Consider the following 9,426-nt stretch of genomic DNA (forward strand, 5'->3'; position numbering starts at 1 on the left):
AATTAGAAAAAGCTAAATGAAAGATAAGTAACTTTAGTAAAGTTTTCTGTTTACAATAGTGAAGAAACATTTATAGCTGAATGTTCTCTACAGGACACAGGAGGGCTGTATCATATTCCCTACTAATAAAGATCCTCTTACACATGCTTGCCCCATATTGAGCAGCTGCTCCATACCTGCGTGATGTAAACTGTGAGTTTTACCAACACACAAAGAAATGTGCAGTGTATTCTTCAATTTCCACTGGCACTACACAACACACTCGGGCTATGAATTCACATCCCCCAGCACCACAAACTGGCCTTCTCATTAACTTGTCCATCAGCTTTACTAAGAGAGAATAAGGAGTAATGCCTGTAACCTGTTAGAGGCCAAACAGGGATGACTAAGCATGTCTCAAAATAGAATAAATGTTTCTGCAATAGCCACTGCTGGAGTTGCCACTTAGTTTACCACAGGATACCTTCTGTGGTAACCAACAGATGTGACCCTTCTATTGCAAAAGACACATCAAGTAACAACTAACACAATACTTCACATTGCCAGGCAGACAAACCACGTATTTTATGTTAGCAGTGTGTACAAGTGAGACCCTACGATAGCGTTTTTGGAAGCATAACTTTAAATTAGGGTAAATTATTAAACAAATGGAAACCTTTTAAAGTCTCTACACAGATCCACAGTGTGTTTTTTGAGGTCAGTTGCTTGTTCCCATACTCAGAAACACACCGAGATGTACAAACAGCTCTCTTTTGCATGAACATTTCCAGCAAGAAGGCACTTATGGTAACAGGCTGCACTATTTGCCAATTTTACTCATGACAGAAAGAAAGTTTACTAATGAAGTGCTCAATTCTCACTTTCTTGTCTCTTCTGTTATTGACTTTTTGTTCAGTTTCACTTGTTGATGTAGCTGTCAAGACCATGAATTAATCCTGATACTCAGTGCAGAAGGGAGTGCATAAGACAATATGCCAAATTTACTTCAAGCTCCCCTGGAATGCCAAGAACCAATAATGTCACATTTCCCACAAACAACCCGAGCCACCTTTCAGAAAAGATGCTGGAAAAAAAAAAAGTAGCACAACCCTGAACCTCTCCTCCTCAAAAGAGGGAAAAAAAAAGAAACTACTCCAAACTGAAAATAGTTATTTTTTCAAAGCAGAGATGCTTTGATGTAAGATGTAAGTAAAGATTATAAATACATTCTCCTTCTGGATTTTTCCCATCTTAAAAAGAAAGATCTATTTAAGGAATATGTCAACAGACATTAAACTTCAACAAATGTTCTGCTATCAAGCCCTGGAATCATGGCTAGATCAGCATATAAACCACCATCAAACTCAGAATTTTATTGATTAGCATGAATTGAAGGCTGCTCCATGGAAACTCTGACTTTACACATCTCAATTTTAAGAATCATGCAGATGTGGTGCTTGAAGATCAGTAGGAATCATTTATCTCACATATGCAACCTACACAACTTTACATCTGCATTGCAAACTCCAGGCTTCCTCTGGCCACAGCCTTCAGCTCTTGTGGGGCTGCTGTAAAACACAGCTGTGCTCTTAATCTGAGCTTGTCCAAGAGCAGCAAAACCATCCAACAGCTCAGAGCTGTACATCAGCTAGCTGGCCAGTTTAAGCCAGGTCTAAGAAAGGAAATAACCTGAAATCATGCAGTAATGTTAATTTGGGTCATTCTCCCTCTAGCAACTTGGTAATTTCATAAAACCTGTAAAAATTTTAAATCCTTGACAGTGACACAACTTTGTCAGTTTTGGCTGGCATTGGTCTGTGGGAATCCAGGGCTTCCCTCTGGCTGCCCTGGAAGGCCTGGGACCCTGGCAGGGGGTCGGGAACCCCCCTGTACAGAGCCCCGAGAGACACTGTCTGATCTCTGTCCATGGAAAAGAGTTTTCAATCTTACAGGATGAATTACAAGCTCTGAGTGTTTGATATGAGTAATAATTAGGTGTGGCACGGGTGCAAAAGTAAAATTTTAGGTTTCTAGATTAGGGGTTCAGAGGGGACAAGATGGAGGAAATTGGGTGTGTCTTGTCCTTTTCCTCCTTCTTCATGCCCTCCATGTTTCACTGTAGTGTTGGCATTTTTCTATTGGTTTAGGCTGGAGACACGCTGTTCAACGTAGGTGATAGATATTGGCACATTATTGTAAATATAGCACACGTAATTTCTGGTATATAATGTTTGTAACATCCCACTGGGGGCAGAGCCCCGCACGCTGCCCTGCAGGACAGACCTGTGGCAGGGCAGCAGAACATATTAGAGATAAGCAAGAATAAACAACCTTGAAAACAGCACAGACAAATTATGGCTTCTTCTTTGGCAACGGGGCAGAAAGACAGAGACTTTATACAATCTCAGAATCATCAATACCCACAGATTCCGACAACAGGGTCAAAAGTAAGTAAGTAGGAACAGAAAGCTTTCATGTAAACTTATTAGTCTAAACAACAGAAGTGGAGGCAAATTAGTTTTAAAGAGTTAAAAACAGTATCAGATATAGTAGCTTATAACAAGTAAGACAAAACTACTATAAAGAAGGATTAAATAATCATTAGGACTACAATACAAATAGGAATTCTTCCTCTGGCATTTTAAAAGAATCATTAAGAATTGTGTGGAGTTAAAAAGACGAAGGAAAAATTGCTTCAGAGGTTAAAGGATAATAAGCTAGTGAAAGAATTACATTAAATACAGATCAGTAGGGCCAGATGATACAAAGAGATTTTTTTCAGGAACGACAAGAAGTCAAACTGATTTCTAATTAACAGGATTTAACTTTGCAAAAAAGATAAAAATGCAGACTCAGGTCTGTGCAAAATATCAAGATAAACAGCCCTGGAGCTCAAGTACATGCAAAGATCCCCCTTCCCTCAAATTGCTTGATTATTTTAAAGAGATCCACTTAGGCCCATGTAACTATGGCTGGGTATTTGGCCTGTTGTATATGATTAATTTTTTTTTTGTACAGGCATAATTATGCTAAACTAAAGCCTAATAAAGGTTTCTTATAAGTGTCTTTTTATCCTCTTCCCAAGCAGCAGCCTTCTACATCTTTTGTTTCTATCATTTTTTTTCCTGTCAGTATCATTAAATGAACTGAAATAGTTCTATGAAATACCAGAACCAGTTTTCAGTCAGTTCTTCTCCCCAGATCATCTTGTGTGAGTGCCGGCTTGAGGAAGGAGCAAGACTGCACAGGCCCCAAGTGAGACTAGCTCAAAGGACTACCAAAACCTTACCTCTACTTTTACAAGACAGCACTCCAGAAAACCACTTTGGACTAGACCTGGAACAAAACTTTTTAAAGAGATATTTCCTTTCAAAATACATTAGAGTCCATCACATTATTTACAATACCTCCTACCCAGACCATTATTTAATTTATAACTATTTCAATTACATGGGCAAACTCTCTTTTTCTAACCCTTTTCTTCATGCTATACATACAGAAAGGCTTCTAAGACTAATTCACTGTTTCCTTCTTCCAAGCACAGAAAACATTGACAAAGTAAAACATCTTACATCTCCTGTACAGATTTCATGAGAAAATGCACTAATTAAGTTAAAGCATTCAAAAGCATCAGATCTCTTCAATCTATTCTGCCTCTTTTTACAGAGAGTTTTGTATACAAATCTGTTTTTCCAGCTTTGAAGCAACCTATCCAACTAATGATTCCTGTACTTGAAAAAACAACACGAAGCTGAGTCAGGGCAGGTTTAGGCTGGGTACGAGGAGAATGTTTTTCACCCAGAGGATGGCTGGGCACTGGAGCAGGCTCTCCAGAGAAGTGGCAACAGGTCCTGTCCTGATGCTGAAGAAGCATTTGGACAGTGTTCTCAGGCACAAAGAGTTGGAATGTCCTATGCAGGGCCAGAAGTTGGACTCAATGATCCTGATGGGTCCCTTCCAACTCAGGATCTTCTATGATTCTACCTATTCATTTCAGTTAGTTTGTTTGGCAAATGCAACTCCTCAGTACCCATAATTTTATCCCATACAAGCAGAAACAGGACTATTCACCAACCAGACTGCTGAGAAAAGGTGGGAAGTACACAGAAAAATACTTGAGATTTCAAAGGGCTGTAAAATGAAGATGTCTGTGAAAACAGAACAAGTAACAGATACTAGATTTAGGAAAAAAAAAAAAATATGGCACATTTTATCCCTGAGCCATCCCTGGAAAAGCACATGATAGGCAAGGGTTTGTACTATTTTAAGAGAAGCAAATGTTGTACATGCTAGTCATGCACACACAAGGTTTGATTTTTAAAGACAGAAGTAATAATTCTGTATAATAATGAAGTAATAATTCCTGTTTACACCAGCTTTGCTAATCTCACATTTGGGAGCAGTGAGCAGTTTTCCTTCATTTGACTATAAAAGAAACAGCAACATTGACAAATTACAAAGAATGTATAAATGACAAAAACAAGGGCTCGTATGATCTCTGAAGATAGATTAATGCAATTTAATATGTGTCCCTTAGATAAAAGACAGTAAATGGGAAATCTCTTAATTATCTTTGTACACTAATGCACAGAGGGAATACTGGATCCTTGCATTACAAAACAGAGTACTTTTACCACAGGTTAGCATCTCTTGCTGTTAATTACCTAGATTGTACCAACATCTACACTCAACTTGTCGAAACTAGAAGCTATTATTAATTAAAAATTAATAAGCTATTACAGTATACTTTAAACTCAGGCCCCATTTGCTGTGTTTCTTCCCATAATATATTCTGGCACTAAAGCCTTTTCACACACACTTCTAACTAATAATTTTACTGTTGGAAAAAAATTGGAATATATGGCAATTTTATCTATCTACAATCTTATGTTGCCTACACAAGTACCAAAACATGCAAAATCCAAGAATTTCAGATTACTTCACTGACTGCATTCCTGCTAGGACCAGACTCATCATGTGGTTTAGCACTGAGATACAATGGAGACAAAAGTTCTTTGGTACCTATTCCACATTCAAAGTACATCTTTGTACATAGGTACATCTCCCTGTCCTAAGGAGATGACTTTCCCAGATAACAGAAACTGCTCCTCAACATGAGTAAATCATCAGGTAGCCCCTTCTACTAACAGCCTAAAGTTATGAGCATTATACCACTTCATTCTGACCAACTAACCTTCCACCTGTGGTGAAACTCTTCCCTTAATGTAATTAAAAAAAAAAATTAAAATTCCCCACAGTACTTTTAAAAAGGAATTTGTGCGCATTTGTTTTACTTGTCTTTTCACTTTTCTCTTGAGCTATCATACTGCCTCTCCATGCAGGTATACTCTGTATAGCATTTACTTGCTGGTCAGCTGCTGCCTCACTGCACGGATGTAGTTGGCATCTCCCACTGTCACAGAATTACTGAATCAACTGGGTTGGAAAAGGTCTCTGAGATCATCAAGTTCAACCTATGACCTAAAAGCACCATGTCACCTAGACCACGGCACTAAGTGCCATGTCTGCTTAAACACCTCCAAGGACAGTAACTGCATCACCTCCCTGGGCAGCCCATTCCAGTGTCTAGTCACCCCTTCTGTGAAGAAATTCTTCCTCATGGCAAACCTAAATCTCCCCTTTCACAGCTTAAGACTGTGTTCCCTTGTCCTAATCATGTCCATTCACATCCAATTGATGTCCATTTGTCAGCCTGCACTGGTAGCAAATAACAATCCACAAGAAGTGAAGCACCCTAAAGTACACACCTAAAAAATAAAATAAAATAGCATCGCTAGTTCAGCTCCTATCCTACTTTCTGTAGTGCTGTGATCGGGCAACTGGGTGAAGCCGTGTAAGTGCGGAACACCGCAGGGACCGGGCAGCGGCGGAGGACCCGCAGGGGAGAGGAGCACAACCCGTGTCCAGCCCTGCCCGCTTTGTCTGGTCCCAGCACTGTTCCTCCCCTCCTCCCTGCTCCATCCCACCCCTACCCCTTCCTACTCCTTCGGCGACGGCGCTCCCCACCGGCAGGGGCAGCTCCCTTCCCCGAGGGAGCAGCTCCCTTCTCCAGAGGGACAGCTCCCTTCCCCGGGACGCAGCTCCCGCCGAGGCCTAGGCACAGCGGCGGGCAGACGCTAGCGGGACAGCCCAGTGCCGCCGCTGCCTTCCGCGCCCCTCCCCGACAGCGGCACCGGCCCGGCCAGGCCCGGCCCCGCCAGCGTGCCCTGGGTGGGCGGACGGGGAGCGCACACCCGCGGCCGCCCGCTCCCGCCGCGCAGGGCCGGCCCCGCACCGGGGCTGCTGCAGGCCCGGCCCCGCGGCCCCCCCGCGCCCCCCGGCAGCGCCGCCGCCGCCACCCTACCCCGTCCGGAGGGCGGAGCTGCCCGGGCCGCCGGAGCCGCCGCCGCGCCGGGCGCCGCCGGAAGCGCCGCGCACGGAGGGCGGCGGGGGCGGGAACGGGGAAAGCGGCGGGGGCGGGGCCGCGGGCTGCGCCTGCCCGAGCCCGGCGTGGGGCGGGCCCGCGCGTCCCCGCGGGTTTCTGAGGGGTAGGAGAATCCTGGGATTACGAGGGTTAGGAATCGAGCCCCAGTCCCACTGCTATGGGTAGGGACCCCCGGCAGTAGACCAAAGCTTCATCCAGCCTGGCGTTGAACAATGTCAGGGATGGGGCATCCACAGCTTCTCTGGGCAACCTGTTCCAGTGTCTCACTGTCCTCACAGTTAAGAATTTCTTCCTGATGTCTAACATAAATTTCGCCTCTTTCAGTTTGTACCCATTACTCCGTGTCATGTCACAACAAGGACACATGCAGAGTCACTCCAGCTTCCCTGTCGGCCCCATCAGATAGGCGAAGGTTGCCATGAGGTCTCCATGAAGCCATCTCTTCTCTAGGCTGAACAGCCCCAACTTGCTCAGCATTGTTAGGGGGCATGCTCTAGTCTGGACTTGCTTCAAAACCTTCATGTCCTCCTTATGCTGGGCACACCATAACTATACACAGTACTACAGGTGGGATCTAACAGAGCAGAGGGGGAAAATCACCTCCCTAACCCTGCTGGCCACACTGCTTTTGATGCAGCCCAGGACTCCACTGATTTTTCTGGACTGTGAGTGCACACTGCTGGCTCGTGTTGAATTTTTCATCAGCCATCAGACCTAAGTCTTTCTCCACAGTGTGGCTCTCAATCCCTTCTCTGCCCAACATGTAGGTGTGCCCGGGATTGCCACAATCTGGGTGCAGGACCTCATACTTTGCTGTGTTGAACTTCATGAGGTTCACACCAGCCCACGTCTCAAGTGTGTCAGGGTCCCTCTGGAGGGCATCTCTTCCCTCCAAGGTATTGAATTATTGCAGTGTTGTGGTTTGCGACTCAGGCCCACTCTGCTTTGTGTCCTGTTACCTCTGCACTCATGAAGACCATGGTAAGTGGGTGCCATGAGCCCACCCACTCATGATGAGCCCCACTTTCTCACAGAGCTTTTTACCAGGCAGTGTGTCTTGCCCTGGCCCCCGGCCAGTTGCATTATGTTTTCAATGTCATGTTTGAGTTCCTAGCATGTCATAAGGGCAGCCCTGTTTTTAATTGATCTTAACTCCAGCACACTGTAGTGCTTCTTGGGGCGCTACCTGTGTATTGCAAAGGAAGTGTCATATAATTTAATTTGGTGCATGAGTGCTTTCTCTTCCAACCACCCCTTCCAGTCAGAGCTTCTTCCATAATCACTAAAATTGCTGTTACTCCATCTCGTCTCCTCAGGTCTCCAGCAAGGCTCCATGTTAGATGGTACCTGGGATTGTTCAGTTGCAGTAGAAAATAGAGTTGCTGACTTGTACTAGGTGGTCAAATATAATTCTAAAAATCCAGAAAATGTGCAAATAATTGCTATGTAAGGTGCTTTTTCTATAATGCTTTAATATAAATTCTATGCATTTATAATAAATTTCAAATACAAAAATCTATAAGTTTAGTATAGAATAAATTTTGGTTGGTAACTGCAGTGGCAGACAAGCCACCACACAACTCTGATTTCCACAAGAGACTTGCCAGTATGACCAGCTTATAGGTGATTCATACACCTGCATTTGCCTGTGTGCACACATACAGAAATGCGCATATATGCACAAATGTTTTATGTACCTCAGACGTCACTGTACTCTTTTAAAATAACAGTTTAAGCCCCAAACTTTAAGGCACTTCTTCCATGGAAGAGGAAGCTAGACTCTTCATGTTTCAGTGATAGCAATGTAGAGTGCCTTTTGACATCATTCATCCTCACCTCAATCCTACAATTGGATGCAAGCTATTAGAGTATTTATAACAGTGCTTGCAATAAGCACATTCCCAGGGAGTGTCCAACTCAAATTTGAATTTTCAATACAAAATAAAATTGGAAACATAACTGTGAATAAGTTTGATGAGTCAGAAAATAGGTTAGGCATGAAAATGAATTTTTGTAGTTTATTTTGTTTATGTTCTTGCTTTCATTTTAGGTTTTGTACCTCTCATGCTGTCCTACCTTTTCAAATTAAGTGAAGAGAGGGGGAATACTTGGAAGGCACAATATATCTAACCCATTTAATTGTTTAATTTAACAAACTATCTAACCCCTTCTATTAGCATTCAATCACCTAAGAAGAGGAATGCAAAAGTTTCTATTTCTGTCTGTTGTCAGCTATAAAGAGAAAGCAAGCAGGAGACATCTGTACAGAGGTCTGTGTTTGGCCAACCATTTCTATCCTTTGTTTAATACTGTATGGAGATTGAATTCCGTATCAGTGCAAAATGCAGATGGATATGAAAAGTTTTTCTCTCAGTCCACTCATCTGCCAGTTCACAGAGGCTGGAACAGATTGCTCTTAAATTTAGCAGTGTCGAAGTTCTGTGTTTGGTCTAGTCTGCTGGGCTTATTCTATAAATCACAGGGAGACATGGATACCTCCAGGTGATCCAACATATCCCCTTCACTCCTATGATAGGTGCCTAAGGAGCATGGAAGTTATCACTGTTTGGAGATACATCTCTCTTCACTTTGCATAGACCATCCTTAAGCTTTCAGAAAGAAAATAGGATGTGCTATGTGTGAACACATCCTTAACAAACTAGAGAAATTACAAAACCAACTCTATCATTATTCACAGAGGCTGCCCAATGGCATATAGCATTTTAAAACTGCAGAAAGACTAGTATTTATTGAAGGAGATAGAGGACATTGGGTGACAGTGTCCTTTTTTTCTAGGTTGCTGTGTCAAAGTCATGCTATGTGCGTTCAAGATGTGCTCCAAATTACTGTCAAATTGTCATTCCACAGCCTTTGCAAAAATCAATTGATGATCTGTTTTTATTCAACAGTTATCCACATCTGGAGCTGACAGATAATTTCCAGTGAGCTGTGGCACATGAGCACTTTATACATATTTCTATATCCACATCAGCAGTAAAACT

General features: G+C 42.9%; 1 protein-coding gene across 2 annotated transcripts in view; it reads right to left on the reverse strand.

Annotated features, from left to right (window-relative positions):
* FBXL4 (F-box and leucine rich repeat protein 4) overlaps positions 1 to 6,451 on the reverse strand; it is a 71,430-nt gene extending 64,979 nt beyond the window's left edge. Inside the window, exon 1 of one of the 2 annotated variants that reach the window (XM_030267631.4) lies at positions 6,344 to 6,451. The gene's annotated coding sequence lies outside the window, so the exon portion shown is untranslated. Of the gene's footprint in view, positions 1 to 5,972; positions 6,312 to 6,343 lie in introns of those variants that run through there. The other variant, XM_030267632.4, reaches the window with a different exon arrangement.
* Between the last annotated feature and the right edge of the window lie 2,975 nt (positions 6,452 to 9,426).

Source organism: Taeniopygia guttata, chromosome 3, assembly GCF_048771995.1.
Source record: "Taeniopygia guttata chromosome 3, bTaeGut7.mat, whole genome shotgun sequence".
NCBI classification, from domain to species: Eukaryota; Metazoa; Chordata; class Aves; order Passeriformes; family Estrildidae; genus Taeniopygia; species Taeniopygia guttata.